The sequence below is a fragment of the Lolium rigidum genome, unplaced genomic scaffold (genome assembly GCF_022539505.1).
Source record: "Lolium rigidum isolate FL_2022 unplaced genomic scaffold, APGP_CSIRO_Lrig_0.1 contig_17705_1, whole genome shotgun sequence".
Classification (NCBI taxonomy): domain Eukaryota; kingdom Viridiplantae; phylum Streptophyta; class Magnoliopsida; order Poales; family Poaceae; genus Lolium; species Lolium rigidum.
In genome coordinates this window covers 3453-25125 of record NW_025899911.1, presented here as the reverse complement: position 1 = coordinate 25125, position 21673 = coordinate 3453, and the positions used below count along the sequence as shown (strand labels likewise).

The 21673-nt window shown below is 42.6% G+C and overlaps 1 pseudogene; it reads right to left on the bottom strand.

The window, feature by feature from the left end:
* Positions 1–2105: 2105 nt before the first annotated feature.
* On the bottom strand, positions 2106–18947 carry LOC124680499 (annotated as a pseudogene).
* Between the last annotated feature and the right edge of the window lie 2726 nt (positions 18948–21673).

The window sequence follows — 21673 nt, the reverse complement described above, 5'->3', positions numbered from 1 at the left end:
AAAATCAGGTTAAATGTTGAATTTTTAAAATGTTCACGTTTTTAAAAAATAAAATTTACAAAATATTCACATTAAAAAATGTTCATTTCTTTTTGAAAAAGATTTAAAAAAGAAGCAGAAAAAAACACATGAGATGAAAAAAAACATACATGTCTTGTTGGGCCGGGGCGCAATAGACAACCGCGGGGCCACGCCTGGGTCTCCGTATAAAAAAAAGGGACCACTTTTAGATCGATGGGGAGGCCCGTTGTAGCACATCTTTTTGTACAGGCCCTCATCAAGCCAATGGTGGTAGTGGGAGGGGTGAGGCGGGGAAGGTCGATTTGGTCTCCTTGAAGATGGCCTTATAACCTTTTTTTGCGGGTAAAAGAGGATATATTAAGCAGCAGGGATTACATATTGGTCGTAAACCAGAGCCTGAGCCAAACAGTCAGGTCCAGAACCGATCCAAACCATAGTTCTAGATTCTGTTCTTGCAAAATTTGCAAGACAGTGGCTAACCCTATTCTGCGAGCGATCCACTTTTACAAAGGATACATTTCTAGTGCCATTAGCTAATAGTTTGATTTCAGAGATAAAATGCCTGATGGAGGAGCGGTCTTGAGACCCATTGTTAATCGCCGTGATGAGGCCAACACAGTCTATCTCCACTATGATAGGAAGATTACTTCGTTGCAAAGATAACTTCAAACCTTCCGCGACTGCATACGAGGCGTATGCAGTCACGGAATTATTGTTAAGAAGTGAGCCTAGCTCACTTGGTTAGGAAAGTAGATGTACAACCCAGCCACCTAGGTTTAAGTCCTCAGTACCGCGAATTTGGGTTCTTATTATTTAGAAGCAAAATCACTGTAGGGGCTTCCCCTAATGTATTCCTTTCAAAAAAAATACCTTATTGTTCCCATTTTTGAGTGCTCTATGTGTTTGCAGTTCTGTATCGGAAGTATTTTTTTTCAAGAACAGGTAAGTCTTTTTGTGTCTTCTTCATTAAGATAGATAGAATGTTTGGTTACAAGAAGTTCACACGATTTCTGTTACATGAACCTAAATGCATTCCACGGAAAGAAAGAAAAAAGTACTAGTTCCATCTATAAAAATTTGTTGCAAGTTTATCTAAATTAAAATTTAGATGTATCTCTAGATACTCTTTAGCGTATAGATATATCCTAGTTTAGATAAATCTTGGTAAGCCTCCATGGCTCCATCTCTCGTGTTTATCTTCCTGTGGACTCCATAAGCATCGAGGCACATCTCTCATAATACTCTGTTGTTACCCTCTAGCCATAGTGATCTTGCCACAAGAATGATGAATGCATTCACTTCGAGCCTGGCTGTTGCAGCCGGAGTAAGTAAATTTCTTACCATGTGGGTGATGGCATTTTCCAACAAGGTTCAGTGTTGGCAAGAATAGATTCTGCTGCCATCGACTGCAGAGAGTGGTCCAACTGAAACCATGAATCGTTGGAAAACGGAATTCCATGGACTGAATAGATCCACAACGAGAACCAGGATGGGATCGTCAACAGCAAACGCATCAGCAAGAGCGCACCACCTGACTGTGATGTTTTGACTGTAAGCAAAAACAAACATGTTAGCCTAAGCAAAAACAAACATGTTAGCCTAACGCAAGTTCTATGCCTAAAGCTGATTTCCCTTCAAAACAATGCCTAGGGCCGCCTACAAGTTCATAATAAGGAACTGCCCTTTATCAGTCACATGGTAGCACCAAGTCAAACTCCGAAGCTCTGTAAGTTTCAGCACCAGATAAAGTGATGGTACGAAGCCTTACAAACAGCAACCACAAGATACGACTAGCATCAGATCATTCAAACTATGATATCCAGCAACCAAGGAGATCAAAGACAGGTCGAAACTAGTCTCGATTACTACAGAAGGCAGCACACGATTCCATCTCCCGGAATGTAGAGCTCGTCTGGAAGGGACATAGGAAACACAGCCCATCAGGTCTGAAAGACTGGTACTGTCAACCCTCTACACGTAAGTCAGGGCAAAGCAGAAAGGTTTTAGCATATGCCATGCTAACATGAGAGCTAGGCTTGCATGTACATTGGTTCAGTTGCTTCTACACCACGCCTAAGACATCATCAGGCCCACTTATCATCGGAGGCTCCTGCGCCCCACGCTGAATCAGAATCTGGCTTTTCAGCCCACTTGTTGACTGTCGCTGCCAGAGTCTCTTGTGGAGTCGCCGCTGGGGCGGTCTCTGTCACTGCCGGAGTCTCCTGAGGAGTCGCCGCTGGGGTCTCTTGCTGGGTCGCTGACGGAGAAGCCAGAGCCTCTTGTGAAGCTGTTTCTGCAAGTGGGGCTGGAGTCTCTAGCTGAGCCTCCTGTGGAGTGGCTTGTGAGGTCTCTGCTAGAGTTGGTTGAGAAGCCTCAGCTGGTGCTCGATCACGGTTGCGCCTCTGGAAGTACATCTGGGAGACCAGTTCAGCAGGCTCTTCTGCATAGCTCTTCCTCACGTAATTGTCCAGGCACTTGATGTAGGAGAAGTCTGTCTGTGTTCCATCTGATGACACCACGTAAAAGCAGCGACTCTCCTGGAACGTGTGGTGCTTGTTAACCTGCAACAAATAAAGTGAGCCCATAACACACCCATGAACCAAATTGCTGTATTTCATACTCTATTATAGAGTATCATGGTAGACATAGAATGCACAAGAACCCATACCACTATATGATCAGTTTCAGAGGACAGCTTCTTATCCTTTTCAGGATGGTGCTCCAGAATCTTCTCCTTGATGAACTTCTCATCCTCTAGGGAAAGATTTACACCATCACTGCGACATTTTAAGATAAAGATAAAAGTAAATATTTAAGACAGTGTAAACAAATTAACTGTTTTGCATGTCGCATACTTTTGATCTGTTAGGACCTTTTAAAAACTTGATAGCAATACTATGAAAAACACAAAGCGCAAGAAATTGTGAGATGATTTACCATGATTCACGGAAGATCTTTCTGACCGATAATACAATAGGTTCAATTTCGTGTAAAATCGTTTTTGCATCAGCTGGTAGTTCGAACCGTGGTCTTGGTGGCCTCTCCACAGGTCTCATTGGGGGCCTACCCAGATTGTCTCTTTGGTCTCTCCGACTTTCTTTGGCAGCCCATCCATCTGATTTCCAGCCTTTGCTGTTGTTAGAAGCATCGCTCTTGTTCAAATCATCAGTACTGGAGTCCTTGGCTTGAGCAGAACCCCAGCCATCCCAAGCATCTGGCTCCTTTGCTTCTGAATTCTCATTTCCCTGGGAAACTGGAGCAGCATTCCATGCATTATCTGACGGTGAAGCAGCCTTTGCAGCCACATTCTCCCAGGAATCATTCTGTGCATCCATATGCTCCACAGAAGAAGTTTGAGTACTTCCCCAAGGAACATCTTCTGCAGTACAAGTCCGAGTATTAGCTGCCACACTTCCCCAGGAATCATTATGTGCATCAGTATGCGGCTTAGACGCCTTGTCGTCCCATGTATTTCTTGACGGTGGCACTGGCTCGTTTCCCCAAGAGGCCTGGTCAACATTTTTCTTGCAAGAGCTGGCTTGCTTTTCCCAGGTACCATCACCTCCATCAGAATTCTTTTTGCCCCATGCACTGACTGATGGTGATGCTGGCATGTTCGGCTGCTTACCCCAGTTACCACCACCTCCATCTGAATCCTTTTTAGAACTCTGATCAGCCCTAGTGTTGATTTCAGCTGGTTCTTCTTGAAAACTCTTCTTATCCTTTCCCTTTTCACTGCCCCAGCCGCCCCATTCATCGGAATCATTCTCCATTGTCACAGGCACATTCCAAGATGCAATGCCTTGATCTGCTGGTTGCTTCCCCCAGTTACGACCGCCTCCATCTGTATCCTTCTTAGCACTCTGATCAGCCCAAGTATTGAGTCTAGCTGGTTCTTCTGGCATAGTCTTCTTATCCTTCGCCTTTTCAGCGCCCCCCCAATCAGCTGATTCATTCTCCACTGCCGCAGGCACATTCCAAGATGAATCTTGATCTGCTGGTTGCTTCCCCCAGTTACGACCGCCTCCATCTGTATCCTTCTTAGCACTCTGATCAGCCCAAGTATTGAGTCCAGCTGGTTCTTCTGGCATAGTCTTCTTATCCTTCGCCTTTTCAGCGCCCCAGCCTCCCCAATCAGCGGATTCATTCTCCACTGTCGCGGGGACATTCCAAGATGAATTGCCTTGATCTGTTGGCTGTTCTTCAAGACAATCGTCAAAAGTGGGCATACCATCCAATTCTGGTGATAACGCGTTGTCTTCAATAAGGTAGTCCACATCGTCCAAGAATGTGTATCTAGCCTTTTCTTGGTCAGTCCTCACCAAGGCCAGGAAATCATACAGGCCATCACCATACTCCTTGTTGCTTTTTAGCTGCAATAGTCAAATTAAAGCACAAAGGTGTAATTTAGCATTGTTAGACCACATCATGTAGTAGCAGATCTTTATAGCAGTATCTAACTTAGGCTAAGTGTTGTAGTAAAACGGCAATAAATTTGACTACATAAATATTAGGCTTAAGCTCCATCAATTATATGAACAATAAGCTCAAGTGGATTGAAAGACCAGCTTACCTGATTTTCGTTCCAAAGAATCTCAAAAGATGACCCAGTGCCAAGTGCTGCATGCTTGCCCCACGAACATGATGAGACCACACAACCCAATGAATCCGAATGGCATTTCTCGGCAGCCTTCTCAAAGCATTTCATAGGGGTCTACAAAAGAAGACCAGGACATCAGCATAGTGCATGTTGTGATAAAAAAACAAATCAAAAGATCTTAGAAATAAACTTACGAATAAGGTGGACTCTGTAAAAGGTACTTGAACTTTTAATGAACGGAAGGTTGCCTTATAACCAGCATTGTTGAACCCATTCAAGTTACCGGTGCATGTCATGCTGTTTGCCACAAGTACCAGATGGTCCTTAAGAATTCCTTTAGCAACCGTTTTCATAGTTGTCGAAAGGCGCTGCAAAAAATCATCAAGAAAAATAATACCTATTAAGATAGGGTGATAAAGTTGCAAAAAGGCGCTGCCCAAATCCACAACCAAAAAACTGTTGCAGAAAATTGTTTGACGTCATAAGCATTGCGTTACACTTGAGTTAAACAGGATGAAAGGTAAATTGCTAAGTAGTTATACATCTCGGAACTAGCCTGCTGCGACTAACTAGAGACTGATCTTAAAGATGGTACTATCTACTAATGCCTACAAATTTGAATGATAAATTAGCTAGTCACACCTATACATATCTGCTGGAAAACCATATTTTACAAACTAAAATAATTGAATACTCACCCCTAATAAAATTAGCTAGTCCTGTGGTATAGGTACAGTCAAGTAAATCTGGCCAACTTGGACTGACAAAAGAAATATACGAATAGATGATCGCAGCATATATAACACTACTCTTTCTTCGCGGTATTAGTCCATGTACACACAGCCAAGGATTCGCAAAATCTAGTAGCAATTTAATAGAGATTGACCAAACTTGTCGTTCCTAAATGAATGGTCTAGCATTCAACATTCTCTATCAGCATTAAAACCGTTGGAATACATCAGGGAAAAAAGTAGCAAGTAATATCTCAATAGGACCCCCCCCCCCCCCCCTCTCCCTGGTAGGGGGTCCTCCTCGCTGGCGCCAGCTATCTCTCGTTTCGCTGAAGAATCAGCAGATGGGCTTTAACTCCGTTGGCCCAGTTGTCCGCGTGCTATCTGTCTCAGCTGTACCGGAATCGTTCAGATCGCTCGTACGTCTGTAAGAAACGGCTCGGTATTTAAACAACTCATCATTTGTCTAATCTTTCGATGTGGGAAAATTCGGTATTCAATAGGGCAGTCACACTCTCTCGCATGCGACAGGCAGCCGGCTCACGCGCCCGACACAGCCGGCTGTGCTTCTGCTATCCATCCGGGTCGCCATTCAATTCACTCACCCAACAGTCAGTTGTCTGTCTCCGCCAGTCATGCATGCACACTTGCAAACAGTGGATTTCTTGCTCAAAAAATATTGAACCTTGCCAGCGAAACTTTGAACGGTATTTGACATGACTTCACTGTACGGCAGTGTTGGTGCGCTGCTGTTAACATAAGCAAGGAACTGAACCAGACAAAAAGAAAGTAGTAGTACAGTATTAACGGAGCATTATGGCACTGCTTGGTGACCAAGTTGGAGCACAGTTACTCTAAAGAAAGTTGGAGTACCATATTCTCCTACATAAATACTGTATGGCCGTATGTAGTACTAGCTAGCTAGCTTTTTGTAGGTACATGATCGATAGATGTACAGCTACCTTGGTTGCTCCTAGCTTCTTCTTTTTCTGGTACATGTACGTACAGAGACAGCTGTCCTAGTTTTTTTTGGCACATGAATAGGACTCATGATTTTTTCTTATTATTCTGTTACTACATGTGAAGTGCAAGACCTGTACACATATGGGACAGATGTGTTGTCTCCTTTGAAGTACAAAATCGATTCCAACACATATAAAATATGGGGAAAATAAAATATAGAGACCGTGGAACAAAACATGAGCGCAAAAAGAAACAAGGCTAGCATCGGCATAACAAACCACGACTACCAAGAGAACAAAAATTCAGCGTCTATGGAACAAATCACGACTAAGGGTAACAAAGTTTTAGTGTTGCGGAACAAAACCATTTATAATGAGGAACAACACTATAGGTTGATGGGAACAAGCCCATTATAGTGAGGAACAAGAGGCATATAGTGAACTACCCCATAGGTTGAGGAAACAAAATCATTTATAACGAGGAACAACTTGGAGTAATATGAGGAACAACACTATAGGTTGAGGGGGACAAGCTCATTTATAACGAGAAAAAACTTGAGGCATATAAGAAACTATCCCATCGGTTGGAGAAAATGACAAAAAACTACCACAATTGAGGCAATCGTGTCACATAACTGCCAAACGTGTTCGTTTTGTCACATGAGTACCACTATTGGGGTCCGTTCGTGACGAAGAGCACTAATTTTCCAATTTGCGCGCTTTAATCCAGTTTCTGGCAGCTGGAACCCACACTGTCAGGTCCTACATGGCAAAAACAAATGACATGTTTCTGCTAATTTTACAAAAGACCCCCTATCTCCTTCTCCCAAAAAGCAATCAAGTCCCATTCGACATCTTCCTCGTCCCCCTCTATGTTGACCCAAGAGAGCTCGCCGGAGCAGCCCTTGCCCCTTCTCCCCGGCTCACGGTGGCTCCCTCTGGCGGCGAGATCCCACCGGCGTCGAGTCGTGTCAAACAACCACCTCCACGGCTCGCTGCCGTCGAGCCTTTTCATCAAGATCCCGTCCGTCCAGCACCGCGCTGTCCACACCCCCCCCCTCCCTGTCGCCGCCCAAAATCCCACCACTGCAGCCTACACCACGTCATACGCGGCAGGAGACCAAGCGGCGGAGGGGCGCCGGACCTGCTTCTCCCCTACCGGCATCTCACCCATCGACGGAGGCCCCAGATCTCCCTCTGGCCGCTACCGACCGCGCCCCATCCCCATGGTGAAAACCATGAGAGCCTCCCCCACCAGCCCCTTAAAGCTCGTCGCCGGTAGCGACCACGAGCTCATCCGCGGCTCCGCCCCGTCCCCTGTCAGGCTCAAGCTCGTCGGTGCGGTGGGTGCTCCTCCGCCCCCGTCCTCTGCTTTCGCGGGGCAGCTCATCGGTGCATCGCATAAGCATAAATGAGTACTTCTATTTTCTTCATTTATCTATTTTTTTTTTGGTTTTTTATGTGGGGAATGGGATCTGTCTGTGACATAAAAATATATTCTGAGGTTATTTTTGCAAAATGAAACTACAGTTAGGTTTTCACGTGCCACGTAGTCCTTACAGATAGGCCCGAATAGTCAGAATACAGTTTAACACGTTTGGTAGTTATGTGACACGACTGCCTCAATTGTGGTAGTTTTTGTCATTTTCTCCATCGGTTGAGGAGAACAAAATCCACTTTTTACGAGGAACACCTTGGAGGCATGTAAGGAACAATCTCATATGTTGTGGGAAACAAAAGATGACTGTAAATTGAACAAGGCTTAGTACGAAGGAACAAAATCATAACGCGGGACAAAACTATGGAACATGGGGAACAAAAATATGATTATAAAAGGAACAAGGCTAGCCCAAAGAAACAAATCAAATCTAAACGCGAAAAAAATTAAAAAATGTGGAAAACAAAATATATGAACCGTTGAACAAAACATGACTCCAAATGGAACGAGGCTAGCACGATAGAACGAATTCAATTTGGACACAGAACAAAACTATGGAACACGGGGTACAAAAATATAGGAAGCATGGACCAAAACATTAGCAAAAAAGAAATGTTCCCAATGGAGCCCAAGAATGGTGCTAATGAAAGCAATTGTCTTAGCATCCCTAAGAATTACCAAAAAAGAAATTTTCCCAATGGAGCCCAAGAATGGTGCTAATGAAAGCAATTGTCTTAGCGCCCCGAAGAAAACCTGTTGTAGCAATGATTCGTCTAACTGGGGAAAACTATTTGAGGTAATTTACAGTTTGTCACAAGAAAGACATTTGCATCCTTAATTCCCATCCACCAACTCCAAATCTAAAAATACAAATGTTAGTGATCCCACAGGCAAACCCCTAGACAAGGGATTGGACAAGAAATGGGATAATGCCCAGCGCAATGGAGCATAGCAACAATTGTTTGACATGCTGAGACGGTCAAAATTGTTGATCCGTAGCTAAGCAGGGGTATTTAGCTACTTACTAAAAATGGACCAAGTCAAAAATTACTACGAGAGAAAGGAGAGTGAACTGCATCTGCTTGCTGGTTTCTCTGGGGAATCTTGGGACTATTTTTAGAAGACCATTCTAATTTACATAAAAAGGGAGCCCTACCTGTGATTTGAAACCTTTGCCACCAAAGGGCGGATCTTAAATAAAACACCTTTTCAGCTTTACAAAAAAAAGTGCCAAAAGAATACTCTCCAGATGCAAGAAGGCGAACCTGGACAACTTGATCAAAGGAGCATGCTATGCCAAGAAGTTTCCGCACTTGCTGAATACCATAAGGTATGGACCTTCGTGTGTCAATGAGGTTCATTACTGGGATGCATGCATCCATCACTATTCTCCATGCGTCACCGTTTTGCGAAGCTTCACCTTTCTCAGCAACAATTTCTACTGCTGGCTCACCCTTTGATGCCTTCTTTGTGTGTTTTACCCAAGACGTTGCATCAGACCCAACCCACGTAATTTTGGCCTCTTGAATTCGAGGATCACCTGCAGAGGAGAGCAAATGAAAAAAATAGTTGAGCTGAAAGTCCTTCACACACATATCTATTAAACACTACCTAAATTGTTAATTGAGAAGAATTAATGGGCTGAAAAGAGTACATATATCAATTTCTTGCGCATAAACTTGCACAAAAATCAGCGGTATCCAAAAAATGAAAAAGGATATGTCTAAATCACAGCTATAGCACTGCAAATGATAACCAAAACAAAATGCCAAGAGAAACATGCTGTTGCTTTGTAGGCCCATATTCGAATCATCCGTTTTAATCACTATATGAAAATGTTGTACCATATCTCAGTTAAGTCCATCTATTAAATAAAAAGATACGTATTCATCATTAAAATGTTCCGACTTCGTGAATCCGTCATATGGTTCAACCAACAACATGTTGTTTCAGAAGAGCCAAGGACCATCTTCCGCCACATGCATGACCGGTATACATGCTGTTACTTTGTAGGCCCAGATATGAATCATCTGTTTTAATCACTATATATGTAAAATGCTGTACCAAAATCTCAGTTAAGTGGCCATCTATTACACAAAAAGATACATATTCATCACTAAAACGTGCCGGTATACATAGTACATAGAAGGACCACCCAAAAGGAATAGGCATTAGAAGACACAAGCATGAAAATTTACTGTTTTGGTTCTTCGGTGGGTTCAGAGTTCAGTACTCCCTAATGATCTTAACGAACAGGAACTCTGGATACAAAGCCAACGGCCAGTCCTTACACTGGTACCATAAGAACAGGCATACAGAACTACCAGTCCACTGAGAACAATAGGCTCATCCAGGAACACAGTTATAGTTGACTATACTGATGAAATTCTCTACTACCTCCATTCCAAAGCTTAAGGCTTATATTATTTTTAGAAAGTCAAACTATGTCAAGTTTGACCAAATTTTTGCCAAAAATCTTTAACATGTAAAATACAAAATCAATATCATTAGGTAGATAATGAAATATATTTTTATATGGTATCTACAGAATATCATATTTGTTAATAGATTTTCCTAAAAGTTTGGTCAAACTTTACTTGGTTTGACTTTACCAAAAAATAAAAGCCTTAAGCTTTGGATCGGAGGTAGTAATTTATATGCGAGCCTTGTTGAAAAAATTAAAAGGTGCATTACATAAGATCTTTTTTCCAATAAGATAGGAGAACGAAATTATATTTTAACAAGAGAATGATTGTAATTTGAAATATCCAGTGAACGAAATTTCCATGGAGGAAGACTAGTTTGTGCAGCTTAAAGTACCTTTTATAATAGTATCCAGAAGCACACCACATATAGAATCGGCTAGCACATTCACAGCTTTCTCAACGGATTCAGATAACATAGGAATGTCCTCAGAAAAAGAAAACTGCAAACATGGAACCTTCCCATCAATCGGCTTTTGTGTGAAGGAACAATCACTGCCAGGATCAAGGAGGAAAATTTACACATTAGATTAACTCTAATAAATATCAGTAATCAGAGATTATGTCACATGAAACAGACAACAGTAAATCATATAAAAATGGCAACACTGAACAGTATGCTAATAACAAAGAGTGATGATTTCAGTCAAAAAAGAGTGATGATTCGCAAAACGATAATATATTGATACTACTTGTGTCCAGGCAACCATGTCCCAGCCCCAGGGGTGCAAGGTAGCAAATCATTGAAATGTATATCTCCAAACTGATTTGGGATGCAGATAGAGATTGGATATACTGCAGCTGAGAACATAGTGCCATAACTCAACCATGTCCTAGTGTCATTACTACAGAACAGATAACCTCATGCTAAGCCAAGAACAGGCAGAAAACAATGTTCTCCCTCTGATTGCAAACAAGCCAATGTAGACATTCTATATAACTGGTGACTACTCCATGTATAAGTCATTCAGTAACTGGCACAGTTTATTACTTCCAATTACACCGTTGGTGTCACGTTTAAGGGTTGCAATAAATATTCAAACAACAAGAGAAAATTGATTGTGTAAGAGGAAGGGGTAGTCTATGTGAGATTATTCAAGGGCACTAAATTCATTTCATGTGTAACCTAGTTCTTGTACAAAAAGCTAAAAGGATTTCTACTATTTGCAGTTGGACTGTTGGAGGGGGTATTAAGTACCATCAACCAGTTGAAAAACATTTTCATCATTACAGTATCACCTACCCTTTCTTTCTGTTATGACCATACTACTTTAATGGAGAAAAAAATATTTGGGTGGCAAAGACATTGCTACTATTGAGGTTAACAATCTTCTTCTCACTTGCTGTCTCAGTTATTTTGAGTTGGTTATAAATCATATAGATCAATGACAGCAGGCAGCAACTCACCCACCGGCCACCGCTGGCATTTTAATCCGGGGATGCATGTCGGTGGGTTGATTTTTGTTTTACACAATACAGTAACCACTAAGGAAAGGTTAGCAGTAGGATTTCCCTCCTCTCATACACAGGAACGTCCTTCTCCCTAAATATTTTACTTGCTAACATCTAGGGTATTCTTGTCATCCTCGTCTCAGTTTATGTTTGCAACACAACATGCATGCATGTTAAGAGGCATGTTAAAGAATCTATGTATTAAACATGAAAGGAAATAGTTACGAACTAAATTAAATATTCAGCTCCCATGTTGAAAGAAATATTACCATCTTGATCAAGAACACCAAGTATAAAATACCCTGAAGGAACATTATTACGCCACCAACAACCAGCAACCACCACAAGCTAGGCCTACCTCGTTCCAGACCAATAACTATGCCATCTAAGATGTAACAAAAAAATCAATGCAGAGTAGAGAATAAATAGTTTACCAAGTAGAGAAAGTAATCTTTTTAAACAGGTGTGCAAGATGTCCTTTCTTCATCCCATGTTTCACAGAAACTTCTTGGCATTTATGAAGAATATCCTCGGTGCTAATGTTTATCGTTTCTAAATGCGCCTGCAAGAAATACATAAAGGCATATGTTGATATATATCATTTACATTTAAAGAAACATACTTCCCATGTGACACTTATTATGGATCGGAGGGAGTAGAAAACGCCACAATACCTTTTGAAGGTGAATATGACCAACAAATGCTGGGGTAGCTTCTGAAATTCCATCTAAACTTGTTTGTTTCTGATACCTGAAAATGAAAATGCCATATTTATGTCAGTCAGCGCAAATGACAACAAATACTAAAAAACAATCCTCTAGAGTAATTGTTGGTCTAAAATTGAGTATGACAACAAATACTAAAATGGAAGTAATTCTAAAATTGACTGCACAGGTATACATACTCAATGCAGATATCAGTGGCACAGTCCTCTAGAGTGACTTTCTTTAGACAGCCCTGTACTGCAATAGCAGCCTTTTCTTTGCAGAACTTCTTGGGACAAGAGCAGTCATTAAGAAACAGGATAACTTTTCGATCTTTCGTATCATTTTTATAGTTAACTTTCGTCTGAAGTATTTCCTGTTAGGTTAAGAACACGTTAAACAGTAGTTAGGACATAACTTGAGTTGCCAATGCATATAATATTTGACTCTACAATACTTTACAATGCTATTACCTTCATCAACTCCCATGAAGTATTATTACTTTGAGAAGCATCCAAGACAGCCTTGTAAGCAGGGTTGGAGATAGCAGTGGCAGCTAAGACACCCACCGGTTCTCCAGGAGTTATATCACTTGGAAAATCGGTGGCGTCTTCTTCTCTGTACTTAAGTTGCATGATTGAATTGCTGCAGATGTTTCTCACAGTTCCATCATAGCATACAACTACATCTCGCAGGATGGCCATTAGACTCTTGAACAGAGTTCCTGGTTCTGTCAACCCTCTTGAGGAGCGGACGATAGTTTCTCTCGTGGATATAGCATGTACCAGCTCCTCATAAGGATTGAGACCATGGAAATATGAACTTTGCACAAGACCATAAGCTTCTGGAGGATGCTGGACTTCATTTCCAACAGGTGGGTGCCTATTCACAAAATTTGAGAAACAGTCCTCCACGAGACGGCTCGAGTAGAACTTCCCCTCATGGTAGAGTTGCAGACCAACAAAACCAAGCTGTTGAACTACTTTTGACACTGATGGGTCACTCTTTGGGTCAATCAAAAGACCAAGATGAGAGGACTTCACGACAAAATCTGAAATTTGTTGTTTGACGTCCTTTAGATTGTTGTCAACCCGCATTTCCACATACTGGCCTTTCGAGGACCTTGACTGCTCCAGTACAGCAGACTGTTTTTTTATGCTTTCCTGTGCTTCTTCCAACAGAATCTTGGGCACACTAAAATCTTGCAGACTTACACTAAAACCATCCAGAAGTAAAAATTCCATCAACAAGGGCTGCAGCGCATTTAAGAATTTGAGTGCATCTCCTGGACCCTTTACACAATTAATGGAAGACACTAGATCCGAGAATGAGGCCTGGACGGATTCTTTTGCAAGATCCAGTTTTACGACGGTGCTGTCCTTGACTAGGAATCTGTCCCCTTCACAAGTCAATTCTGCTGGCAACGCACTTTGCAATATTTGTGAGATTGTCCAGTATGGCTTTGACTTGACCACAGCAGGGGCAGGAAGAGAAAGGGACAGAAGCATGGCCAGCTGGTTAGCTGATTCTTTGCTTAACATGGTTCTTGAAGACATGTGTTTCAGAGCTAGCAAACTGTCATTAGCTAGCTGTAGGTTTATTTTTCCGTTGTGTGAATTCGTCAGTTGCTTCTCCACACTGAAAAGCTCCAAGGCTTCAGCTTTTGCAGCAAGTGACTGAGGGTAATAAATATGCACACAATCACCGTCAAAATCTGCTGCAAGAGGAGAGCATATAAGGGGATTGATTTTGACTGTATGATCATCGTGGATGTATACTTTAAATGCCTGGAGAGAATGCTTGTGAGTACTAGGTGGCCTGTTCAGGAACACAACATCACCATCAACGATTCTTCTACTGATCGTTTGACCCACTTTAAGTGTTGTATATCCTTTTGATCCTACAGTGATTGCATATGTTGTTTCACCATCTCTGTAGGTCAAACAGTCTCCCTTGTCAACAACCTCTTGCAATCTGTTAATGTTGATGTCTGTAACCTGTTCTTCAAAAGTTATTCTTTTTGCCACTTCAGAAGGCAGGCCAACTACATCTACTCCAATGTAAGGATCTCCAGTAAGTACACTACGTGATGAAAATCCTGACCCTTTGCTGATGAACAATGTCCTCATCTTATCTAACCATTGTTTTGTTGATAAATGCGATGAATCAGTGCTAATTGCATATCTCTTTGCGTCTTGAGGACCCTTCAGTACAAAGAGGTCCAAGTTACCACACTAAATTAGATACCAATGGATCTGATCAGAAAATAAATGCAAGTGGCGATGATAAATTATTGTAAGCAGAGATTTTGATCAGCACACCGAGAACACCTGTAAATGTGCAGGAGTTCTCTAATTCTGATGGTAACAAAATACGTGGGCAAGTTCAAGAAACTGAAAGAGTTTCAACCATAAAAACTGAAGAGTGCTCAGGAAACTCTTCCTTATGATTGTCTGGAAGAAGTTTGAAAGTTTTAAAGCTCAAACGAGGATATACACAATCATACATTCATACCATCAACATTCCTAACTTGTTCATGTAAACAAGCATCATGCCGTTTAATGGAACCAATTGTAATCCTATTCTTAACTAGGTGATAGTGAAACAAGCTTGGAAGGACTGACTCAAACTTGGTTCATTTCAGCTAGAACTTCTTCTTTTTATATGGATTTCAGCTGGAGCTTGTTTTGCAGCTATCTTAATTCATGCACCATTTTTTTACCATGTACACATGAATAATTAGGTTACTTCCTTCAAAATCATGACACGTACCTTTGTAGTACCCCTGAGCTGTATGTATTGGCCAATAGAAAGTTGTAAATCACTTGATTCAACATCATGTGATTCGAAGTTTGGGGGACCAGCTCTTGATTTTTTTATCTGCTCTATCTTTTGAAGTACCTTCTTCAATAAAGATATAGAGATGTCCTGAAACAAGAAGCAAATAAAATATGGGACATTATTCATAGGTAACCAGTCAATAAAATCACGAAGATTGAGTAACCAGACTGACATAGGACATGATGCTCTGCCCGTCTGTGAATTCTGGAATATAGAGGCAGTTAGGGGGTACTGGAAGATATTTCATCACATAACCAGACTGAGCAATGTATCCCCGTGCAGCTAGCTTTTTTTCGTCTCATCTGGAATCTTCTTCAATATATTCAGAGCCTGGCAAATAATACAAAAATGAGGTAGCAGGTTGCTATTACAAAAGAAAAATAAGTAACTCCGTAAGAAATAATCAAGGGATAACTGTAGGGCCCCTTGGGTTCTGTGATCCTTGCTTTAGACATTACCGTGTTTTCAGGGGTAACCAATACATGCCACTCAAGAGACTAACATTCCATGATATACCACCCTTGTAACTGTACATATGCCACTTCTGAGAGATGACAACTTCTTAGTTACCATAAAAGAAATGCATTGTTTTTCATCAACTATTAATTAACATGATCAAATGAAGGTACTTGGCCTTACTAACATTAACTAGTTACAGCCAAGGGATGCTGTGTAAGTTCTATACGTGATAAACCAATGTTATGTGTTTCAAAAGTAAGCGGCACAAATTAATCTCTTGAGATAAGATTAGGAGATACTCTCAAAATACCCCCATAGTGATATGGGGTACCGCTCCAGAGAAACAGAAAAAGGAAGGTGCCAGCAAATATATACTTCACATATATTCGGTACCACTTGTCACTTTTGAACACACCATGATTTTGGTACCGAAATCTCATGGGCGTGACTGTACCATGATGTACTGCACCGTAATTTTCTTGAGATTCTTTGGTGCGTTTCTAACAGCAAAAAATCTGCCCAAACTTAAAGTACGTAGGTAAACCCATGCTTAGCTGGATCTTCAGCGTCCAAGAAACTACAATAACATCTTGAAAACAGAACAAGATGAGATTATTACCTCTTCTGGAAGCAGTATCCTATTGTGGGAGGCTCCACCATAGTGAAATCCATATTGGTCAAGGAAGTTCCAAGAACGTTCCGTCATGTGTTTCTTCGGGGGTGCTTTCAGCTCTAAACGAAATGCACCATCTGTTGTCTTGGTTTCCTTCACAGATAGTGCCGGGAGAGCCTAAATAAAGTTGAGAAACATCAGTTGACACTCATCCCATAACACGTGCCATACTGTCATAGCAGCAAACTAAGGCTGTAAAGTAGGAAGCCATCCACTGATTAACATAAAAAAATGTTACTGATGATGGTCTCTGATGCCATGGTTGTTGGAAGACTTCCAAGTTTCAATAGTATAATCTCAATAGATAGCACTACTGGATTATGTGTGGTGTAAGTTTCGGTGACAACATGAATCAAGTACAATATTATGGCATTCCATTTCCCTAGGGTCTATAGATAAAAACTTCCCAATCATGAACAACTATGTGCCTTATTTCATAACTTCAATTTGATTAAAAAAAAGGCAAACCTACAATCATACTTGAGATTACCAAGTCAACGCTATTATAAAAGCATTGTGGGACATGCTCTCTTCAACCGGACTTTTGGTTAAGTTAAGTACCAGTAAGCTAGTATTACTTGGACTAAATAGAGACCAAGGTGAAATTCAGAAGGTTTAAGAGGAATAGGGTTGACAAGTACCCGACAGTCAGCGTAGTGGCATGCCGTTACTGACACATTTTCCTTTCCATTGCTCTGTTTGCCCTGAGACATGAAATATGTTGACTTAAATCAAAACAGGGAAATCTGTGTAGAAAAATAACAGAGTAAGACTAAGCTATTTTGGCATAAACAAACCTTTGCTTTCTTCATACGACGGCACTTCAAACATACCAAGGTCAGTAATTGCCTAAGTTCACTGACATGGCATGGATGATATATAGGTACAGGCAGCTCAATGTACCCAAAATGCCCTAAAAGTTTGTATCAATTCTATCAGTATAATAAGAGAAACAGGGATACTGGCCACTAAAGGACAACATTTGCGGCAAGAAGAAAAACTAATGAGAAGTTGTTGTTTTCGAACCTTCGCATTTGCCATTTTCAGAGGCACCACATGACTCGCATTTCCCTGACTCAAGTGGTAAGCCAAGGAAAGGATTCCCAAGTTGACTGGGATGAGTAACAGGACAGTCGTTTATAGAGTAAGTACACTGCAGAAGATAAAAGGTTGCATACAGTGAGAAGAATCAAACTGATATGTTTTTAGTTCAGCATGCATCTCTGCATGCCAGAATCACTAGTAAAACCATCAAAAAAGGAGAACATACTATCTCAGCCTCGGTGGATAGGCTAAGTTTGATGCTCTTGATGGAACCTTCAGCGACCAGTACTGCAGATTGGTCCTCCTCCATCGCTCTGCAACAGGCAGGAGAAAGCAGTGTCACATATACAGTTAAAAGAATAAATAAATAAGAAAGATGAGCGAACAACAAGAACCTAGAAACAACCACTATCAAATAGTATGCCATTAATTGGCAAACCCAGAGCAACAAAAAAAGGGACCAAACAAGAGGCAAGACTTAAGAAGTTTCAGAAAACAGCAGGCATAGAAGGTCAAATTTTGGATACAACAGCTGCAAATGTTCACGCTTCTGAAATGCCACTCAAAATCAAATTTTACTTTAGCTAAAAAAAATTCCTTTTGCCCATTTTCTTGGATTCTTGTGAATCCACATTGCCCCGAAATTGACAGCAAAAAATCATTTGATAAATGCCGAAAACTCTAACCAGAGCACACCCCAGGAAACATTTGATAAATCCTCCCAAGATTAGTGTGAATCCACATTGCCCCGAAATTGACAGCAAAAAGAACATTTTTTCCCTACCAAAATAATCATAAAAACTCAGATAAACACCGCAACAAACACGCTCCCCAAAACCCGCCCCCAAAACCCCAAGAACCCATACCAGAGCACCCAAAAAAAAATCCAACCAGATCAATCCAGCATTAAATTCGGCAAAAATCAGAGCAAACCCACCCAAATAAAGGGCAGATTCATCGATCCTTCAGGGATGATTCGCAATTCCTGGTGCCCAACACCGACAGCTAAAAGGAAAAAAAAACATTTTTTTCCTCTCGCAAGAAAGCAAGGACCATCCAAAACTCACCGGAACAGAAATACAAATGCTACCAAAAGGCATCCAGACTGGCATGAACACCGCCAAAACCACACTCCATACGGACGCAGAGACGCGACCCGCATGAACAAACAGACCAAAAAATGAACCCCGAAAAAACAAAAACAAGAAACCTCATTTCCCATGGGGCGAGCGGACCGCAGGACCCGCCCGCCCCGTCCCCTGATCACCCGAACGGCGGATTCCACCCCACATTGCCGCGGAGACGGGATCAAAGCCCCCCTGCCCCAGAACAGAAACACCCCGCCGCCGCGCTTACCAGACTCGCCGGCGCCGGCGCCGTCGCGCCCGCCGTAAAACCCTAGCCCCGGAGGAGAGGAGAGATGGGACGGGCAGGGAGGGTTTTTGGGCTTCAGTGCGCCTCGGAGAGGCCGAGGAGGAGGATGCTTTTGCTGTGGGAGGAGCGGTAGTGGAGGTGGCGTTTGGTGTGTCTGTGTGGGGACTGCTCTGTTCCGGCACAAATGGAAAGAGGTGACAGAGGAGGTGGCAGGCGAGGTTACCGCCCGCGGCCGTGCCCGTGGTGGCGGAGGCTCCGTTGCTCGCTGGCCGGTGGGGGCGTAGGTGGGGGGAGCCTACCCGTCGGTGGCCCGTGGGTTGGTTCGATGTCGCCGTTGGGGGACGGGCCGGCTTCACCGGGGGCATTGATTCTTGCATTTTCTCCACCGTGGGAGACAGCACAGGGAAGGGCTCGGGTAGGGCGCGCGCGCCACGTATTGTAACAAAACATTTCCGGTTGCAACAATCATGAGTATTGCTACGCAATGCTGATTTTCTTTTTACTTGCTGAAACCAAAAAAAAAAAAAATAGGAGTACAATATACCATCTCACTTCCTTAATGTAAAATGTTTTGTATTAAACGGCCATACCGTTTTATATTTGGGAACGGAGGGAGCATAAGTTGATTGAGATTTTCTTATGTCCAGGTCGATGGAGTTCCCCGTCCGACCAAATTCCGTTTCTGAGGAATCTCGACATGGAGCCGTTGGTATATCACCGGAGGCGGATCAAAAGAGAATAGTTAATTTGCGAAAACAAATGAGAGGTAGTGGAGGAAAGATAAACATGAAGGTCCATCCCGTGCTGCAGAGATGGGATCAAAACCTCGATCGCGTGATTGAAAGAATCGCACTTACCAGACCCACCACCACATCGCTGCCCTCGTCATCGCGCCCGCCACACAACAACCTCTGAATCGATGTCGGGGAGGGGGAGAGTTCATCTGGTGTGCGACGGAGAAACCGAGGAGGCTGGTGTGCTTTGGGAGTAGTAGAAGTGGAGGTGGTGTTTTGTATTGTGCGTGTATGGGGAGGCGCTCTCTTTGGGCACACATGGGAAAGAGGGAAAGTGGGGGAGTAGGTGGTTAGTAAGGTTATCACCCGTTCTCGTGAGCCTTCTTGGTGCCCGCGACCCTTCTCCTTTTCCCTTGAAGCAGAAGGGAATAACAAGATTCACCTGGCTGTAGGATGGTGGGTGAGTCATGATTCTTGGGATTGGTTCGGTCTTATTGTTGCAACATGCGTTGGGGCCATTGACTCTGCTAGTCACCGCCAGATTTTCTCTAACGTAACAAACCACGCCAACAAAAATGTATATGATGCAATAAAGATGAAACATGATACTCTTCCCACGGATAATTTCTTATGTCTAAACTGATGTAAAATGCATACATGAACTTTGTACTTTATTGACACATATTCCAACATATTTGCATCTTATATAATGTTATTTATATGTTTTATATTGTTTTCGGAGATTTTCTAAACAATCTCCTCTACTCTAGTTTTAACTCTGTCCGGCAGAAAACAGTTTCTGTTAGTATTTTTGACTTTCCAGGAGCTACATGACTCGAAAAAGGGCAAGGTCTGGGGGCACGCTTCGAAATTTTAGAGACAAACAAAATGAGCTGAAGTGGGACACTAGGAGATCAATGGGATGCGAAAGAGGCCCAGTGGCGCTCCCTCCCCCTGTGGGCTCACCACTTGGGGGTTTTTCCCCCTCGATCGTCTGATTCGCCTCAATATTTCGTCCACAGACTTCCTTTGATCTAAAAAATAATATATATATGACACCCCAGGGTTTCCTCGAGGCTACGGAGGCGGAGCTCAAAACACATAAACAGAGAGTTAGCAGGCCGCCGACAGCGAAGATTGGAGGGGGGAAACGCTGCCAGAATCGCTTCTGGTGGACTCCACCCCCCTCCGACGTGGTCATCTTCATCTTCATCATCACCCTCTACGTCATCTTCATCTACCCCTTATAATATATTGGCAAACATAATGTGTGAGGAAATATATCATTTTCCCATGATGTACTGTAGCTCTATGTCAATTTTCGAGTAGTGACTTGTTCTTGGAAATTGTGAGATATTTTTTTGATGTTTGCATATAAGTATTTGTTATCTTCTATGATGATCTCTTGTACTGATACATTAGTACACATATGTTGGGAAATGCATGAGGTTGTCATCATTGCATGATGGTAGGAGGAGGGACAGCTGGAGCTTAACATGAATCATGTCCCAATTCTTAGATTCATGTTATATTAATTCATGGTTAATCAACGGGGGTATAACTATGGGGACCTTTAGACTTACACCGGTGGTTGGTCTTTATGTCTTAATAATTCTCTTGTTTGTTCTTAACTGGCATTGGGACACCAACGGTGTAATTTCTCATTATTAGTTAACAGTATAATGGAACCACCATGAGCTCACCACAGCTCTCGGACGTTCTCAGCCGTTTGATCGAACAATCCAGTAGTCTGCATCTATTTGCCTCACCGAATCGGTACTGACGAACGAATTCACGTCATGTAAAGGCCGATCTTCGTTGTAGGGCTTCTACTCCCAGGATTGATCTGAGCCTCACCACGTTGATTGGGCCCCGGAGACACTGATCGGCCCAACATGGTCTGGGCTTCCAACAATTTGGCCGCACTCTCCTCCGTCGTCCTCATTGGAGCACCTACGCCCGCCGACCAACCGACCTCCGCTCCGCTCCAGTGCTCGCCTCCGCCTCTGTTTCTGGTTGCCCGTGCCTCCATTATTTCTCCCCTGGCACATCAGAACCTTCTTCCCATGGAATACAACGCGCCCCATCTTGGTCTTCCCCATGGCGGAGAGGAGCGCCACGGTTTGTCCGCCAGCACCGGCAACTCCCGCCCACGGA